At 42.9% G+C, this 17705-nt stretch overlaps 1 protein-coding gene across 4 annotated transcripts in view; it reads right to left on the minus strand.

The window, feature by feature from the left end:
* LOC147700313 (uncharacterized) overlaps positions 1–12883 on the minus strand; it is a 219494-nt gene extending 206611 nt beyond the window's left edge. The window contains exon 1 of one of the 4 annotated variants that reach the window (XM_086935683.1): positions 12721–12883. The gene's annotated coding sequence lies outside the window, so the exon portion shown is untranslated. The remainder of the gene's footprint in view (positions 1–12720) is intronic. The other 3 variants (XM_086935685.1, XM_086935686.1, XM_086935684.1) reach the window with 3 other exon arrangements.
* Between the last annotated feature and the right edge of the window lie 4822 nt (positions 12884–17705).

The following is a 17705-nucleotide window of genomic DNA, read 5'->3' on the forward strand; positions in this document are numbered from 1 at the left end:
AAGCACATGTTGAGAAGGCTGGTTTTCTCCTTCCTGCAGGTTTATTTTCTTATCTGGCAGTGTTGGAGATCTTTGTTTGCCATAGACCGACAGATATTGTTCGTTTTTTAGCCAAGTAGATAGAGGTATTGGTGAAGAGAACCTTGTAATTGATTCAGATGAGCTTGAAGATAGTTCAGGCTTACAGGGGAGACAATGTTGATACTTTAACATATGGTAATGTGATCTAATTTCTTTAACTCCGTGAAGAGCCAAGCTTCAGTATACCTTGCTGCAGTATGCCTTTCAGGTGAATGAGGGTGGACTCTTGGATAGTGCCGACAGGGCAAGCCTCCATCTAGGTGAGATAAGACCAAGGCTTGAACTGTCACTCTTAAGAAGTCTCCTGGGGAAAAAAAGAAAAACATTTCCGAAGATAAATTAGAACCAAGCTGTTTGCATCAGCTAGTTTGTTGACCTCCAGATTTGTATGTGTTTGGGGCAGACTTTGAGTCTCAGTATGTCATTGGTTGAGCAGAATTAGAGATAGACTTTGGTGTTGTCAACATACTGATGGAGCACTTGGGGAAGGTGGGGGGACCAGAAGCTAGTAGCTCTTATCTGAACAACTTGCTGTTGGTTAGCGAGGTAGGATGTGAACCATTGTAGGGCTATGCCAGTGAAGGCCATTCCAGTTTGTAGCATAGCAATTAATGCTGGATGTTTGACAGCGCTGAGAGCTGTAGAAAGGTCAAGCAGGATCAGGACGCAAAGGATGTTTTACTGCCGAGGGAGAGGGTGGCACGTACTTGGTGTGTAGCTGTTAAATACTGCAGCATGGCCTGAATCTCGACTCCTAGTCTTAAAGTAGGTTATTCCTCTGATATGCTTCCACAACTGGACGGGGACTGCATTCTCAATTATTTGTCCAGCAAACAGGAGGTGGCAAGGTCTGTTGGATATAGTGTGAGCTTTTTTAGCTCAGTGAGGATTTGTCCAATATTGAGGCTATCCGGAAAAGTGCACTGAGTTAGCAAAGCATTGAAAGAGTGGAGGAGAGGTGTGAGAGCTTCTCCTTGCAAAGAATTGACAATGGAGGGCGGAAGCAGGTCATCTCATTAAGAGAGAACTCTGAGTGAGTTTGGAATGTTGGAAAAGTATGTATTGGAGATAATGTTGAAGGATGGCCAGTTAGTGGTGTAGCGCCTGGCTATAGGTGATGGGTAGATGATGGTTACCATGAGTAATATTTGATCACATATTATTGATTTTCATTATATAGAAAGAGGTTAATGGAAATGCATTATACAGCAGATAGTGGGTTATGAGATTGGATAAGAACTTTATTTCCGGTGATTGCTCTACTAATGGTGGTCTTGGAGTACGTGGTAGCCGTGGTGATGATGGAATGAGGACTGGGATGCAGCGCCTTCGGATGGATAAGGTCTTCCTTGCATTTTGATCTTCTCCTACCTTTGTATGGCATGCTTGGTTTTTGGTACATTCTTGTGAACCAGGGTGCTGATGGTTTAGGCTTGGAGGTATGAGATTTAAGAGAAGCATACCATTCCACGCGACTCTTCAGAGTGGTGTTGTAGATGTTAAGAAGAGTGTTGACATCTTTTGAGGGCCATAAGTTTACAGTGACAATGAGTACCTTTCCTTAAAGCATACATGTTTTCTGCTACAAATGCGAAAGAAGCAATGTACACCCAAGCAAGCATTAGCAATACCGGTGGTTTTAAACATGCTGTTCAAGTACTTTCAACTAGTCCTGGCTTTACCTACAACAGCACTCTGCATGGTGGACAATTTTGTCAGATAATTATCTTTGGAAAAAAGAAAAGTCTGACCCTATAGTGACAATATCATATTATCAAAACTATCTCCAACTATAATACAGGATCAATTAGCAGCATTTAACAATCATGGGGAAAACAAATTAGCATATTCCTGAAGTAAATGAGTGTGCGAATGAAGCTTTTAAGGGGAGGGTATGTGTGAGAGTGTGGAGTGATAAATACCAATGAGGAGTGGAGAGTGTGTACGCGAGTGGGTGTCAATACTGGTAAGAAATACCCAAGTCATTATAGGCAGCAACACCAACAGCATCAACCAAAAAGTGCTTCTTAGCAAAACTCAAAAAACATGAACCACTATTTGTGAAAAACACACCCTGCAATACCCTATATGGAATACATTTCTTCAGGGACAGGTTCCATGGTATTTGAGATGTAACGTCAGGAAATATGTGCCTGAGAAGCCCCTACATTACGCAGATCATTTGCTTCTTCTATTATTTCTAAACATAATGTAAACCATGGGAGAGGGCAAGTTTACAGTAACCGGCCTAAAATATGAAATATGAAATGGACTTCCATTCTACATTTACAGGGACTGACCACTTCTCTGTTTCCACAAAGCATTAAATGTCTTATTATTTTTGTTACTTTTCTTGCTTTTCCAGATTTAATTTTTGTTTTCTAGACTTCTTATTTGGTGGATGGATTGCGGTTAGTCAGTTTTGTTTGAGGTGCAAAGAAAAATTACGCAGTACAACCATCTCCCAAATTTCATTGCAATTTCAATGCGAAATGTAAAAATCCATACTCAAATAGATGCTCTATGAACTCTATATTGGCATGGGACAAGGAAAAACGAAGGGTATGAAATATGACATATGCCATACCTACTCTCCTGAAAACTGATGAACGCTCTAAACTAACGAGCGAATTCCTGCATTCTTAAGAAGGTTTATGTGGTATACTTCTGTTTGGCTAAAAAAAAAACTGTTTCCATCTGAATGACCCCAGGTACTTTTCATAAGATACGGAAATTGAAGCATGAGACATGGCAGACTGGCGAGTGGCGAGTGGCACACAATTTGATTGAGTGGCAAAGTCAGAATTCAAACATGGGCCTCTTCACACTAAAGACCGCAACTTGACCCTAGCTTAAATCTCCACTGTTCCTGCTCTCCTCACATTCCCCTACCTTGTAAAGTCAAGGGGCCTTGCTGGCTTCTTTAAATTGTGCCTCTCCTAACATCGGGGTTCAACTGGGCAACGGAAAGGGGGTGACAGCAACTTTTGTTTACAAACAGTAAACAGGTGCAGGCTACAGTAGGAATGTGCCTGATAGGTAAATGTTCTGGGTGTGATCTGTCACACAACCTAAAACATGGACATCATACATTCTTTTTGACTGACATTTTTTAGTCTTGCCAACACTCAGCCTTCTAGCTGCTTTCACAACTCTTGACCTGCTTTCTAGCTACCTATGTAACTCAATAGATCGCCAGTGGTATCCTGTCTTCTGTTTTAGGCTGGTATGTGTTCTTTTCTAGCATGGTGTGGAATTTTGATTCTTGTGGAATGTGTGATCTCATTAGTATAAGTGATCCCCGTCAGTTGGAGCGTCTATTTACATCAAGGAGCTGAGCTTGTTACATCCTAGCTCCTGGCGGGGTCACCTTACTTATACCTTGTTCCTTAGTCTTGCTACAAGCATGCGCCTTCAAAACACAATACGGTTCCTCCCATAAGTACTGCACAAGTGCAAAACTGAAGCATAAAAAAAAGATCTATCAGGGCTCGCAAAATCCACTTGCATTGTCAGCAAGATTTATTCAGTACGAGCTATTTTTAGGGGCTACTAACCCTTTCTGGCGAGAAGAAAATCCGCTAGGTTCAGTTACAGAACAAAAATTAAATGCCGGAGGACAAACTGACTTTTGACCTCGGTCTCTGAAAGGAGTAAATGTGACAAGATAAGTTTTAAAGTAATCTTCATTGCTCACAAAGTGAAAGAACAATAAAAAGGCAATTGAAATCTTATGTTGGGACACTTGCAGGCTTTCAGAGACAAAGGTCAAAAGTAAGTTTCTATTCCTACATTCAATTTTCTTTTTCTGACTGAAGTTAGAGAATTTTGTCAAGAGAACTGTGTGACAATTGAACTGTGTAAAGCATGTGAAATGAAAGGCTAAAGATGGCAGGCATTTTTCTAATACAACACGGAAATAGCTAGTGAACATTTCAAATATCTTTCACTAGTTATGAAGACCCATTTTAGTAATTCTTTGGTGAAAAAAATATTTTAATAAGATTATAACACTTTACTTGGTATTGTGCAAATATAATTTTTTTTTGCTTAAACCAATTTCCTCACATTGTTTATGCGCTATTATCAATAAAACGACATGTAAGCGGGAACGTTCTGTGGACATTTCAAGGGAAAATATGCTATCTGTAAAAGACACCACCATATCATGCTTTGGTAATATATTTATGAAAAATTAGCTTTAAACATGAACTGGGAATTATTACTGCTCCTGCCCTGGTGACAATGCTATTGGAGAGCTAAAAGGCAAGTCAGGAATCATGTGTACCCTAAATATGGGCTTGATTTTTGTTATACATGGAGCAAACATTTAATCTAGTAAATAAAAAGTGTTTTTTGTATATGTGATAATAAAGAAAAAGCGGCTTCATAAGACAAAATATTTTCCTAGGATCACACAATATAAGACCAGCTCACAGGTTAAGTACATTACAGTTAGGTTGAGTAGATTATTAAAGTTACTAGACTTGCAGGTTTAGTAACATTTTTACGGTTTTGTGAGCCCTGAATAGAATATAATGTACAACAAAGATCACTATCAGAGCAATGGCCCAGCTGTTCAAGAAAATGACCAATCTCGCACCACTGGTCTGATGATAACATGAACACCATGCTGGGGTCATTTGCAGATATTATTTTTTTTCCATCAGACTCACACAGGGAGTTGGAGGTTTAATTTCCTACACTGTAATTCCCATGACCTATCTAAGTTGGTTTTGCTTTTTGATTTTAGGACAACCTTTGCTGAGCACAATTCAAGTGGATATAAAAGAGCTACTTTCATTAACATTTTTACCTGTGACTGGTTCGGAATTGCACTGCTTAATTTTGTGTTGGACCCGATGGTCCTCAATAACAATGGCAACTGTGGTCTTGTAACATTCTAAGATTTAAGTGGCTACTGAACAACATCAGTGAAACAGTAACCCAGCATCTAATCACCAGCAGGAATAACCAACTCATAAAAAGACTCCAGACCATCCAGAATGCAACAGCCAGACTGGTCCTCAATCTTCCACGCTGGACAACATCACATCTTGAAGTAGGGAACTTCACTGGCTCCAGATACAATCTTGCAAATATCAAACTCCTCACCTACACAGAAAAAAGCACTTCGCAACACAGAACCTGCCTACCTGAACAACTATGCACAGTTACAATGTTCACCAAAATTATTTTCCACAGTGTACTTATAGGCGCACTATTCTTGCTGTGTGTGAAGCAGCACTTTGAGGTAAGTCTTTGCATGAGCAAGCAATATACTATTTCAATGTGATGATGGTGAGGGCCAAGCTATGTCTCGATTTACATAAAATGGTATTACATTATAAATAGGGCTCCCGGTTTTCCTTTTAAACGGATTTTTACATATAAATACAGACGGAAAACAATTTTTCCTTTGTCTGTATTTATATGTAAAAACGGCAAAATACTAGCAAATGTTGCCGCGCTGCCGTCTCGAATTCAGAGTTATCTCCCCACGACCCCTTCCTGCTGCTAGAAATTCCTTCCTGGGCACACACACAGCCGCACCCGAATACTTCACAGGTCTTTTGAAAGACCATTTACTTGTTAAAGAGGCTTGATTGCTCTTTCAACTCATGACGTAGCCTCCTCCAGCGGCCCTGACACCTCCTGTCCCAGGCCCAATACAGTTGCTCAGCTCCGCCCGCTGATGCCTTTAGGGGTATTTATATGTCAGATAGCGTTTTGTCACTTCACACTCTCACAGGGGCGTAATACAGGTCCCATTAGTGTGGGCCCCCACGTACCCTTACTCTGTAGGGGGGCCCCCATTCCACTCCTGAAGCCTTCTTGCAAACGCTACAGTAAACAGCTCGGCAGCTGAAGCCTGCTGCATGGGATGGGATTTCCAGCACAGTGAAATTCACTCATAACAAACTGGCACAATCAATCGTTGGCAGAGAAGGCCCTCAGTAAAACCTGCCTCCATGTCTCTTGATGTCAGTGTGCAAGGAAACACCTGAAGAGCCCAGGGTGAGAGAGGGGAAAGACAAAACAGGGAAAGAGAAAGGCAAACGAGAAATAGACACTTAAAAGACACAGGTGAGAGGGAGAAAGATAGAACTGTGAGAATTAGTGTGAAGTAATAAAGAACAGGTTGCAGAGAGAGGTGGAGATGTCGCAGAGGTGAGAAAAAAAGGTAGATGAGAGAGGAGACAGGTGTGAGACAGAAATAGGAGAGACACAGCTGCAAGAGAATGAGAGTAGAGAGGTGATAAAGAAGCAGGCAGGTGAAACCGGGACAGGGTAGAGAGACAGGTGTGTGAATGATAGAAAGGTGAAACACCATGGGGAGCGTTAGAGGGGAGGCCAGTTAAAAAGGTACAATAGAGACTGTGAGAAGAAAAGAAATAACAGAGAGAGAAAGAGAGTGAGATTGGAGTTGGAGTTGGAGAAGAGACAACCATTTTATAAAGGACAACTGAGGAAAACAGGATGGAAGAGACAGATGTGAGAGAGATAGCAGACAAGTGAGAGACAGATCAGATAGAAGGAGAGAGAAGTGATAGAGCTAGAACAGTAAGAAAGACAGATAGTTGAGAAAGAGAGAGACAGTTGTTGGATGGAGATAAGTTAAACACAGCTGAGATATGGAAGGAGAGATTTGTGCGAGAGGTGATAAAGATACAGAGGCTTATGGGAAAGAGAAAACGTAAAGGGCACGCAGATGGGGGAGCATAGGAGAGGGAGAAGAGCTGGGCGGGGAAGACAGGTGAGCGAGATAGACTGGGTGAGTAAGAGAGAGAATTGAAAAAAAGGACTACAGAGTAGAAGAGACAAACCGAGAAAGTGAGAAGACAGGCCTTCTAGAGAGATGAAAAGAGGTGAAAGACAGCTCAGAGGTAAATATGGTGTCAGATGAGAAGGTTATAAAGAGACAGCCAAGAAAGCAATAGCCTCGAAAGAGCATAAGTGATCACAAAAGAGAGCAATGAGGAAGAGGCATACAAGTTAGAGAGAGTGAGATATGAGAAAGGGACAAGCTAAAAGAGGCGATTAAGCGACAGACAGGTGAGAATGAGGCTGCAGGGAGAGGAAGAGGGGAAAAGGGATGGTGGAAATGATAAAGAGATTACAAAGAGACATGGCAGAGAGAGAGAGAGCAAAGTAAATCAGGAGAGAGATACAGATGAGAAAGAACCGAGAGAGAGGCAGAGAGTGGTGAGATAGGAGACAGCATGGTGATACAGAGACAAGTTAGAAAGAGAAGAGAAGGGGTTGGGAAAAATAGTTAGTTGATAAAGGGGCATGCATGATATAAAGAGACAGGTATGGAGAAGTGGTAGAAAAGAGGTAATTAAATGATAATTATGTGAGTGAAAGATAGCTGAGCAAGAGTGGGGATAAGGGTGAAAGAGGTAATAAAGAGACATATATGTAATCAAGACCAACTAATAGGGAAAGGTAGCAGTGATGGGAAAGACACTAGAAAGAGAGGGAGAGGCGAGAGAAGAAAAACTGGTGACTTGGACACAGGTAATATGTAAGGGGAAATGACAGACAACCCAGTAGAGAAGAGATTAAATAAAAAGCACGGAAGAAAGGGCAGAGGAGAGGAGTGAGTTAAAAGACAGAGAAAGGGAGGGGAGAATCATAGGACATGGAAGACGTGAAGGAAAGAGTAAAAAGAGGCCACATGAGGTAGGAGAAGACACAAATAAGTAGAATAGCTATGGGAAGGGGAAACATGCAGAGGAGTAGAACACAAAAGAGAAACATGAGCATGTCCTATTACAAATATAGATTAACATTCTGGTGTCCTATTATGGAGAATGTGTATGTATGTAGAGTGTTGGCCACTGCACAAAGAACAGCATTACCATGTAGAGCAGTAACTTATCCTTGGCTATCCATTTTCTTGAAATGGCTGGTTTTAACATTTTCTCAGTTGCCTAGGTATCTGAAGGCAATGTGTAACATAGGGAAACCACGAAGATGGTAAAGAAGGCTCCACTGGAATGACTTTTACAGTATCTCAGAGAGATAGGTCTTATTGGAGCTAAAAATCTCAAATGTCTTCAAGGGCAGTATCTTCTAATTACTTTTTAAGGTATAAAGCACCTTTGTAATAAATAGCTCTATTGGCCAGACATAGTACCCTTAATTCTATGGAGCACAACATAACGTGGATTCTTCACTTGGTAAATCAATCACATAGCTTGGTCTTGAGTCAACTGGAACATATAAATCTGTCCAGCAGTTATCATAACATGAAGGACATTGTCATAGCGCATACAAAATAAAATGATAACCCTCATAAACACAGACCTTTTCACTGAGCCAAAGAATGGAAGAAGATTGCTGGCCAGTCTGGACTAAACCTTTCACTTATGTCCTAATTTTGGGATCTAAAGAGAGTTGATGGCCAGTATAGACTCTCAGGTTCTTAATGGTAGAGCTGGTTCATGATGCTACCATAAGGAATTCTGGTAAAGTAAACAGAGACTAAGATTGAATAACCACTCCATTTTGTGTTATTTCATTTTTTCTGCCACAGAAAGTTGGTTTACTTTCTCTCATCCCTGCAAGAAGCTGTTATTTGCTCTCTCTCTATTGTGAGACATGAGGGGATAGAATACAACAACCCTTACACTACAATGGAGCATGCCTCCTGATTTACAAGAAGAAGAAGCACCAAGCCTCAGGATGATGGCAGTCTAATTTCTACCCTTCAAGATTGCGTCTTCGAACTTGCCACTACAAATCGTTCTGGAGTGAAATGATCACCAGCAGTAGAGTTGACCAGCTGTAGACTACCCAGAGATGGCACAGCAACTGGAATCCAGGAGTGACTCACTGCTCGTTGAAAATCTGATCTGAACATGTCTGGAAATAAGGGTATCTGTCTGACCCGGGCTGAATATAGTAGGCAAGTAAAAAAGTAGTTACAAAAGGGGATGATGGACGGAGCGTTTGAGCAAATCAAACACTCACCCCCAGTCAACGGATCTGGGTTTAATCCACCACCATTCTTTAGCTCACTCTGCCACCCAGTTCAGACATGGCCATATGCAAATCAGTCTGACCCTGTGCCTCATGGGAACAGTCCAGCCCGAACTGCCAAGCCATGACTTTCCTGGACCGGAAACAAGCATCCTGGGACCGGTTTCAGATTCAGAATCCCCATCAGCCAGGCTATCTTGAACCAAGTAAAAAAGTAGCACAGTGGCACTGAAAAGGCAAAGAGGACCATTAGGAACTGAAAGACAGTAGGAAATTTGGAAGAGTGAAAGAGTACATGCTAAGGGGTAGGCAAGGAAAAGAACGTGGAGCAGTGGTGAGCAGGAGGATGCATAGATGAGCTGGCGAGGTTCTGTACTGCAACGGAATGCCGTGGAACACTGACAGTTGGAGCTAAACTCCTTTTTAAGTGTACTGATACTTGAGCAAGTTCAAGTGCTCAGAGTTTTCTTAAAGGCATTTGCTGCATTCTGTTTTCTAACATGTGCAAGACAACAGCTAATTCTGTGATTGAATTGGTTGCTGATGCTGGCTCTCGGATGAAGGCAATCATTCTATGATTAAAGAATGGCACTCAGAGGCCCCAATCTCTGTGAGCCATTAAGAATGTGGAAACAGAGCCTGGCAACTACGTTACTCCAGATGAAACCTTATTTGGGTGTCACATTTGGTACTGAAAGTTCAGACGAGTTGGAATTCCAGCCATATATTCTTTAAAAAAACAACAGATAAACTGCAGAACCTTGGGGTAAGTAAAATTTACAAACATGCTGCTGGATTATTTAATGTACCGCACCCTCCGACACTTGGTCAATAACTGCAATTAAGAACTTGGTCTAAAATTGTCATTCATCCATGAGCAGACCTTTTTTGAAGGTGGGGAGTCACAACAGCTGTTTCAATCTATTGTGAGACCGCACCCTCTTGCCATACCATGTGCAGATACCACAGCGGAATGCTGGGTAGGGACCCACCAGTGCCCCACCCAGTGAGATAGGGAGGAAAACAAATGAATCCCTGACTAGATAATATCCATATTTTGTGCTGCATTATAATGATCTTGTGTTGAAAAACAAGATTCCCAGTTGGTCACCAAATTCTGTGAAGGCAATGCCATCAGAAAGAGGCATGATGGATGAGTAAGCTAACTGACAACTGAACTGCTTAGCAGCACGACGTTATGGATTCCATTATTGCAGTAATATAATACATGTTTGCTTTTTCCAGTTCCTAATGGAGCTGCAGGTGCTTCCTACATCAAGCTCTGTTTCCTCAAATTCTTCCTCCACCTTCTTTCTGTTGTTCTGCACATCGCCCTTTGGTGATAAATAAACAAACTAAACCAGGGTTTAGACTTATGCCTATCAGATAGACTGGCTGTGTCAGACAGAGGCACAAATATCTTCAGACACATGTTTATGGATTAATAAAAAGCCTCAAAGTTTCTGTCTACCATTTCCCCAAATCCTTTAACAAAGTATTGAGTTGTCAGTGCTTAGTGTTTTTTGCATTTTTACTACATAAGCTTCCTGGTTCTTGGATTTTAATTCTGGTCTACAGTTGTTTGCATTCTGGCTCTGCTATTTCCTCACTTAAATAAAAGATCTTTTTAGATCTTCTGATTTCCTCTCTGCCAGCCACAGCGCTGTATACACTAAGAACAATAGTAATCTGTCTAAGATGCCTCTCTTTCTTGTATCAGTAAAATACCTACACCCCCGGGTTAGCTGCAGACCTTTTTTTCACTTGCGATACAACAGTCTCAAACGACAGCCTGAAGATGTGTGTAATCTGGGAATAGTTCTGCTGAAAGTGTCTATATGTTGTGCAGTTCTGAAAGTCTTTGCAAAGGTGAAACGTGAGGGAGATAGACTGCATGTAGGTGAGCAGGCCCCCTTCATCGTACCTTGCAGGGGGGGGGGGGGGGGGCTAACGTTTTGTTACGCCACTGCACTCTCACACTTGTAAAGCACTCATTCATACTTTCACCCATTGTGTCATTTAATCACTCACAGTTGTCACGCTCTCTAGCTTACTGCTTGCTGAATATCTTCATGCAGATATCATATATGTTCATACCAATTGGCCAGTAAATCAGACTAAAAATGCATGGTAATGCAACATTACATTAGTTGTAACTTTATATGATGTACAAGGAATATATTTACTGCTTTCACTGCTTTAACATTTCACAACCTCTTCTCCAAACACAAGCAACTCAAGAAATGTGCAATATTGTATTGACACGGCGGTGCAAAGTGGTAACATTACAAGGCAGTTTAGACGTTTGACCAGCCAAATGAACCGCCAATGCACATGGAAAAGTGTTAAAACTGGATGTTGCGCATTGGTGCTGAAACTGGATAAAGGAAATGATGCTGCTCTATTGTTCCCCAACAGTAATGACATTGATGTCCTCAATGAGGTGCCTTTGGCATTCCAGCCTGTAAATGAATCAACATACATTAAGGAGAACGAGGGGAGGAATGGCTGGTGGAGAATACCGAAGGGATTGAAAAGAGATGCAAAATGCATTGTAAAATGATTGGAGCTAAAACAAAACTAAAAGTACGAGCAGTGAGAAAAGCAACGCAAAGCATGCTTTATAGTCTTAGCGCTGAAAAATGTGCCGTCCATGCTTCTGTTCAATACAGCTTTCCAAACAGCCTGCAAAGAATTCATGCTTTATTTAGTGATTTATGGCCCAGAAAGGGCTTGTGTAATGAATGCTCTTCATGACTTCTTGTGCGCGGATAAATCTCTCTCTGCAGAGGTGCACAGCTTAGTGGGACCATAGCACACAACCTCTTCCAGCTATCTTGAATTCTGCAAAAAGCTGAAGACCTGGCTCAAGGAGAAAGCCCTCCCAATGCCTGCCTCACACTCCTGCTACAGCACCAGGATACCCTCATGGGTGATAGTGTTTAATTTGAGGCTGTGGTTTCCGGTGCTCGGCACCAGCACTTAGTTGTCAACACTGGCACTTTGGTGGCGTTGTTAGTTTAATTTAGAAATGAACACAACAGCATTAGTTTGTTATTCAACAAACTTTCACAATGATTAATATGTGCCGCCTACGCCATTCTAAAGACTTTTATCGACATGGAATAGTCTGAATGGTCACACTTGTAGGAGTGTGGTAGTAGTTGTGCTGGTACGATCACTCTGTCATTGGCAGCGTGGCAGGGGCAATGTGTGGTAGAAGCTGCAGAGCCCCCCTGACGAGGGCCCTGGCACTTTATTTTATTATTATTTTTGGGGGGGAGGGGGTACAAATTAAGCACTGTCAGCGCTATAAAAATACAAGTAACGTAACTATGGTCTGCCATTAATAATCATTATTTCGAGCTGGAAGGAAAGTCAAAAAGTGTTACAGAAAGCAGCAAAGGGGTTAAACGCCTCCAATAATTGCTGTAATTTTCAGCCCACGAGTTTTAATCCTGGGAAAATCAAATCAACCCTTGACCTTCCCTTACAGGTGCACCGAGTACCGGTAACTTTGATAACAACCGTCGCTGCTTGTACCAGCCCCCATCAACGGGGAAAAGCTGTGATATGGAGCAAGATAAAAATATTGCCACTATGAAATTACTCTCTTAATATGAAAATTCAGTCTTTACGAACATTACTCACTTCTCCTGTTTACAGTTTTTCCAGCTCTTCTGCCCACAGTCACGGGTGGAATCGAAGGCTCGGGGCTGCACCTGGGCGCGGCCCGTGGAGGTGAGAGATGCCGCCTCGCCCTCCCTGCAGTGCCGCAGTCTGAGGCATCAGAGGCGGCTCCGCCTTGAATGATGAGGGGAAGGGACAGGCGGAAGTCACGCCGGGGAAGTAGAATAGTGAACATTTACTGCGCATGCGCAAATCAAGATTCACATGCGCATGCTCACAACAAAGCGTTCGTGATCACGCTAATGCTACGATTCAGTAGCGCATGTGCAAACAAAAGACGCAACTCAACGCATGCGTACCTTGATGATACTGTTCAGCGCGTGCGAATCAAAAAAATAAACGCCCTTCAGCGCACGCGCACACCAGTGATACTACTCCTTACGTGCGCTAAGAGCCATGTACCTCTTCCGCGCACGCGCACACAAACGATACTACTAGGCAGTGCAAAGTCCTATGGACATGTATGAATGTTTTGTGACTGGAAGGGCATGTTGCCATTTTACCAACTCCATGGAGGAGGTTGTCATCCATTCACAAACAGGAAGGGGTCTTTCGCTTAAAAAATTAAAACGGTAGCTTTTAATTTTTCTTTTTTAATTATGTCCCGCTTCCTTTAAAAAAAATAAATCAGGCTGCATTTCAATAAAAAACAATGCTTTATCTAAAAAGCAATCTCAGACATGGTGGCAGTAGTGATTGTATGTTTCTTTAAGATCTTCTGTAGAATATTTACTATGTAATCGAATTGTGAATATGTAATAGAATGTAGAAGTCGTCACCGCAAACCAGGCTCCAAACCAAGAGATGAATGACGAAAAGCAGACCCAGATTTCGTGCTTCAAACAGGGTGTTTTATTTTTTCAATCAGCCCGCCGCCATAACGCGTTTTGCTTCCAAACGAAGCTTTATCACATGGCTAATTGCGATAGGCGGGGACCAGTATTTAAAGTGCTAGTGCAATAGTGAGTCAGGACTGGAATTCAATGACATAGAGGAAATACATTCACAGTGACAGCATAAAATTATTCCCAAATTGAAACAATTCAACCATTACTTATTCCACATAGAACGAATACATATGTTAAAATCATACATCATTTTTAGTAAAATTATCAACATTTCATTTCTTTAAAAATCACATCTTAGATTTTAAGAAAATGTCCTTGTTGTTCTCGCAGTCTAAAGTGCTTTGCCAGTGCATAAATCAAGCAACTGCTACAAACATTTCGGATAAAATGTTTTTTTCAATCCAATATTGTAGTCACTGGAAATTACATCTGTATTGCTTCATAGTCTAATAGGTTGTACTGCCCATGTGGGCCTTGAATCAACAATATACACCTCTGATCACTGCTCAAATAACCAAATCCTACTGGTCACTAGGAGTCAAAATAAGTGCAAATGTATGGAAAAAAGTGCTAGTGCTAGTGCAAAACAAGATGAAATATCAAGGTTAATCTTGATTAGACCCCCCACCTTTTAAAATAGATATAATCAGACGGGAGACTCATCGTAATTGTCTAATTATTTTAAAAAAGTATATATATATCCGCAAGTCATATATTTAAAGTACAAGAAATCCTTAAATTCTCAAAGATCTATACATGGAAAATACGGGGAATGCCAACATTATCAACGATTTGAATTTTTAAAAATTATCTAATTATGTGAATTTCCCTTCTACATAGTTGTTATAAACAAGTGTGCAAATCCTCAATGGCATTAAGTCCATTAGGATGCTTACTATCCAATTCTAAAATGTACCTCGTTTCAAGAAGTCGAAGCCTCGCTTCTCTATCCCCTCCTCTTTTCAGAGGCAAGACCGAGTCGATAACATAATATTGTACATTAGAGGGATTGGATCCATGCCCCCCTCAAAGTGCATGGCCACTTGGTAGGCTTGATCCTTACCACTTAGGTCCCGCTTCCTTTAAAAAAAACAGGCTGCATTTCAATAAAAAAAAATGCTTTATCTAAAAAGCAATCTCAGACATGGTGGCTGTAGTGATTGTATGTTTCTTTAAGATCTTCTGTAGAATATTTACTATGTAATAGAATTGTGAATATGTAATAGAATGTATGATGTAGCTGCAGGGTATAGGAATGTTATGATTCATTCTTACCCAACCAACTACTGGGCTGCATGCACTTTTAGATGTATCATACTTACATTTATTAAACTCATAATTATCTTACTAATTGCTACGCTTATTATCCCTGGATGTCACCGCTACAATTTTGGCAACTAGGATGGGCACAGCATTATTTTGGATATAGCGATTTTGTTGTTACATCTACATGTTGGAAGTTGTGAGCACCTGAAGCAATTTAACTTGTGAGGAACTTCACGACTAATTTTTCTTCACAACTCTGATTCTAAGTGGCTTTCGCTAGTCGTGGTCGCTCTGGATTTCTGGAGAAATAAGAATTTACAGAGGAGAAGGTATTTACAAACATTATATTTGTGGATTGTATAGCAACTCAAGCGTGACTGAAGCGTGCTGTTATCTGTGTTGGGTGTCAACCGCAAACTGTATTATTTCTTTTTTTTTTTTTTTTTTTTTTGGAAAACCTTTATTGTGCATCAAATCAGAACAAATACGGGCCTACAACCTTCCGGCCGGCCACGATAACAGTTGAGCATTAATGCAACTTTACGGCGACACAGTAATATCCTTCGTTGTAGGCTAGCATTAAATGGGTTACACTGTAATTACCATATTACCATGTCTCAGGATCGGTGAAGGTTAATTTTAAGGTTTTCATCGCTACAATTAAGATCAGGTCGTACTACTCCGCACTAATACAAGCAAGAAAAAGAAAACTAGGTCCATGTAGGTGGGACTCGACAACCAACACCCGTATCAATCAGTGCGGCTCGCAACATGCAAGTTCCAGCCAGAGGACGGCCACACAGTATGCATACCCCTGAAGAGGACGCGACATCCCAACTAACACCGCGCCACCACCCATCCCCCAGTCTGCCTAACACGGGCCTAGGAAAGAAAAAAGTATATAATAACAAAAGGCACCATAGAAATTAACACCAACTAAAATATACCCCCCCACCCTACACAAATGCAGAGGCTACGGCCTACCCCCCCCCTAGCAGAGTGTTTCATCTCCCCAAAAAACCCGAAATGTAGTAAGAGAAGAGAAATTGAGAAGAAGAAAGAAAGGGAAAAGGAAAGAGAAAAAGAAATACAATTCACATAAGACCGGAGGAGGGCCAACCAAGTATATCCAATTCGATGAACATACGATTAGCAACGTTACCCACGGCCGCCCAACCCCAGGCCCCGACCTAGTACCTAATCAACCTGTACCTCCAACAAGTGTCATCCACAGTCCCGGCCATGCACCTAGAAAGTAGCAGCGTAATCGAACACATCATCAACCCTGTCCCCTTCGAACCGGCATGTCAACAGAGTCCAAGTCCAGATCAGCCAACGGGGATGGGGAGGGCCCCCGTGAAATCCAGTGCAGAAGTCGAGGTGCTTGCGATGGGGCAAACTGGCTTAGAGCTTGATGGCATGAAGCACCAGAATTCTTCACTGCCAAACCGAACACCGCACAACTGGGCGCAAGACCAGATGAAAGTTCCAGCGTAGCGGCCCGACGGAGTCCAAACAGCAAGTCCAGAATGATGCGAGGAAGCAAGTCTCCAGAGAACAAAGGAGAAGGGCAACATGGCGTCTGAGACTTGAGCAACGGCCCTAGCAAAGAAGCAGTGCCGCCGGACCCTCCCGAGGCGGAGCCGAGGAGCACTACAGCAGTCACGGAGGCGCGCCCATCCGTCGCCCCCGTACACACCTGAGCGGATGATCCACCGTCGACCGGTGGAGGATGTGGCGTAGTGCGCAGAGCTGGGGGGTCATCGTGACCAGCTAAAAGGATCTCAGTGAGCCGGGCCCCCAAATCATTAGTGATAACACGAACGGTCATTCGCAAATCCATGATTGCATCCAGGACATCCCGCAGCCCCAGCGGAGGATCCGGAACGGGAGATACACTACTGGCCACCATCTTGTGCGCACGGCTGCAGAGCGCCATAGCAAGCAAGCCTCACTCGTCAGCGAGCCGCCCTCTAAAATCCGTGCAATGTCGGCAGGGCACAGGCGGCACTGTGATGGGAAGGCAGCCGGTCGGAAGGGAACTTCCTTGATCAGAAAGCCGGCAAAGCAGGGAAACCCACTCGCAGGCTCAGGATTGTAGACGCGGAAAATGGCGTCCGCTGCGGGGGAGTGCAACAATGAAGCAATCCCGGCCCTCTTCCAGCGAGGCCGGGATACAATGTGTGGGAGCCGACACAATGTTGCAGGGAAGGCGCGCTGGGCAGCCAGGCCGAGGAAAGCCGCAGTGAAGAAGCCCAGCGCCAGTCCGTAGAGTCAGTCCACCGGCTCCTCCCCCTCCGCAGCAGCCGCCGCTGTTGGTATCGCCGCCGGCCACCTCCGTACTCGATGTCCCTGCTGAGGCCGCTCGAGAGGCCGGGGTGGAAGTGAAGGCTCTACACCCCCGGGATCGCTCCGCTTTCACCGGAGTTCGTTGCAGCGGGAGTTGGAGCGTCTCCGAGGTAAGTGGGGTTCATGGAGGTGCAGGATTGAAGTCAGGATACCGAAGAAGGCACACGGGTCGGCGGAGCCGAGGTGCTAGGCGGCCATCTCGGCTGCTGGCTAGGCTCCTCCTCCTGTATTATTTCTTGAAAGAACAGTTCAACACTCACCGTGTTGGGTGTCAAGCACAAACTTTGTTATTGTTTGAAAGTACAGTTCAAAGCTCATCGCACCTTGCACGCGAGTACAGTTGCTGTTGCCTGCACGTATCTGTTTTCCTTTGAATCTCGCATTTGGAACCTCTCTTCGTCAAACTGTACCCTACGCGTATGACGCTCTGATCGGAACAAAACGTTCTTCGATCACTCAGGGTCACTGCGCTGACGTTTAGGA

This window comes from Lissotriton vulgaris, chromosome 8 (genome assembly GCF_964263255.1).
Source record: "Lissotriton vulgaris chromosome 8, aLisVul1.2, whole genome shotgun sequence".
Lineage (NCBI taxonomy): Eukaryota > Metazoa > Chordata > Amphibia > Caudata > Salamandridae > Lissotriton > Lissotriton vulgaris.